This window comes from Hevea brasiliensis, chromosome 18, assembly GCF_030052815.1.
Source record: "Hevea brasiliensis isolate MT/VB/25A 57/8 chromosome 18, ASM3005281v1, whole genome shotgun sequence".
Classification (NCBI taxonomy): domain Eukaryota; kingdom Viridiplantae; phylum Streptophyta; class Magnoliopsida; order Malpighiales; family Euphorbiaceae; genus Hevea; species Hevea brasiliensis.
Window position 1 is genome coordinate 8,029,522 of NC_079510.1, and position 3,085 is coordinate 8,032,606.

Genomic DNA, 3,085 nt, shown 5'->3' on the forward strand with positions numbered 1-3,085 from the left:
TACAACTTCTTCTTTTGAATCCTTGAAACGTTTATCCTTGGGAGTATACTTTTTCAAGAATTTCTTGTATTTACTTCCTCCCTTCTTGAAAGCTCTTTTGAATTTTCTTGCAAGCATAGCCATTTCATCATCATCATCACTTGAAGCACTTGAGTTGTCACTTGAGTCAACTTTAAGTGCAACTCCTTTCTTCTTATCTTCATCCTTATTTGACTTGAGAGCAATGCTTTTCTTCTTCTTTTTCTCATTTTCAACTTCATCTTTCTTGTATACCATCTCATGTGTAATGAGGGATCCAATGAGTTCATCATAGGTGAAAGTTTTAAAATCCTTGGTATCTTGGATAACTGTAGTCTTTGCTTCCCAAGATTTTGGAAGTGATCTAAGAATTTTCTTCACAAGTTCAGCTTCCTCAAATCTTTTACCAAGTGCTTTGAGAATATTGACAAGATCGGTAAACCATGTACTCATATCCGCAATTGATTCTCCTGGCTTCATCTCAAATAGCTCATAATCTCGGATAAGGAGGTTTGCTTTGGACTCCATGACGACATCCATTCCTTAATAAGTCACCTCAAGCTTTTCCCAAATTTTCTTAGCAGATTGACATCCTGAAACATGATTGTATTCATTAAGGTCAAGTGAGCAATGCAAAATATTAATAGCTTTAGCATTTACAGAAATTTTCTTTCAATCATTGTCATTATATTCATCCTCATTTTTAGGAACTTTAGTATTTCCTTGACCATTCTTTTGAGGTACATGTGGACCATTTTTAATAATTCTCCATGCATCAATATCTACAGATTGTATGAAATTTCTCATTCTCACTTTCCAAAATGAGTAATTTGTGCCATTGAAGAGTGGTGGTCTAGTAATTGAGTAGCCTTCAGCTAGTGGTGCGGGTATACCGGCAGTGTTGCTAGATGAACCAGCCATTGGGGATCACTCCAAGGTTGTGACACCTTAAGCAAGAGAGACAGGCTCTGATACCAATTTGTTGTCCCAAAATAGTTCAAGCCCTTGCTTGTAGCCTAATGAAAAATTGTGGCTTTGTTCAACTAGGTGCTCTTTTATATATTGTGAAAATGATATGTGTTTCAATAATGTGTCCCTAAATTTCAGTTCAAGCTTCAATCAATGTTTATAGCATTTTTTGACATAACATGCATCACAAGATATTCAACCAATTTCTCAACCTACTCAATATATCTTTAAGTATATCAACTCAATCTATTCAATCAATCATTCAATAATATGCATAGAAATTTAAATTACATAAAAGTAAAGAGATTAAGGTTGGAGAAATCAAACACAATGATTTATATAGTGGTTCGGTTTAACTAGCCTACATCCACTCTCTTAAAGAACCCTATTTGAGTCTTCTCTCCACTATTCGCTCATTTAAAGGCAAGAGAACGAAAGCCCTTTACAACTTTTTCAACACTAAGCTTTTACCAAGGTAGCTTGAACCCTTGACAAATGCTATCTCAAGCACTCACACACTCAAGCATCAATAAGTGCTTATACAACCTCTCTTGAATGCAATTTAATGTTTTAACACTCACTCTCACTCAATACAAATCGAAATATAAAGAAAAGATAAGTTAATTTGCCAGTGGTAGCTCAAAGACTTTAAAGCTCTTGAATGAAAGCAATAAATGAAAAATCAAGATTGGAGTGAAAATGTAAGCTTTCATCAAATGTAAAATGAAGTAAAGAAGGTGTATTTATAGTCCCAAATCATTTTAAACCGTTTGAAACCTTTTTGGAATGTTATACACTCTGTTCTATTCAAAATAGTCGTTATTTGATCTTTTTGTGCGAAGTTAAGCAACTCTGATCATTTAGCAAACTAATGAAATTTTGGCGACAGTAGTAAACTAGTTAGCAAACATATTAGCAAACTAATATTTTAGCAAACAAGTTAGCAAACTAATTTACCAGATGCCTGTTTCAAATTATAATCTTTTAAAAAAATCTAATTTAGACCTTAAAAAAATATATTTTAATAGCAATATCCAAGGTCATGATGAGAGAAAATTTTATAAAATAATTGAAAGAAAATTAAATTTTGAGCTCCATTTGACTAAACTTTCATCTATTCTTTTTACACAAGTCCTAAGACCCAATTCCCAACTCTATGACTTTCATACCTTTACTTTGAGTCTTGGCTTTCATAATCTTGTTCTTTTTCAACTTGGTTTCATCTTGAGATGCCTTTGAGTGTTTTTCTTCCTTAGATGCAACTTCAAATATTCTTTATGAATAAGAGAAAGAATCTACACATGACTTAAAATTGAGTTAGATAGATTCTATTTGAGTTTTGTTATCATCAAAATTAATGCTCATTTTGAGCTACACGGGGTCAACAGTATTCGGTCAATTTATATTTCCTTACTCTAGTTTGAGTGTAGTTCCAGATATCCTGGCTGTTTGAACAAACATTAGTCATCGGAATAGTAGAACGTACGGACTACCTACAGTGAGAGTATTACAAGTAACAACAACTTCTAATTCCTTTCATGTGAGTTGACATTTTATATTTTAGGGATTCCCATATCCCTAAAGTAAAACTTTAGCAATTTCCATATCCCTAAAACGGGTGGAAATCTTTCAAATTTAGTTATTCGAATCCCTAAATTTGAGTTAATAGAGATTAGTTGTCTTCCATTAAAAAGACAACCTTTCCATGTGACATTTTCTCATCCAATCATATCGATGAGTTGCCACCATCACATGATGCCACTTGGCATCTTATGCCACACCACTACCAAGCCACATTTCACTCATGGCTCTATAAGCCATATTAACCAAATTAATTCTTTTTTTAATATAATTTATATCTAATATAAATTATATCATAATTAAACTCCTATAATTATAGCCTTATATTTAGGGGAAGCCACGGTCTGGTTTTGAACCAGAACCAAAACCGAATCGAAACTAGTTCAGTCAAAACCGGAACCGGCTTCGAGCCGAACTGAAACCGTCATTCTGCGGTTTGGTTCAGATTCATATTTTTCATGCACCGTGAACTGGCGGTTTCGAACCGGATTGAACTGACGGTTTTGAATTGGACAAA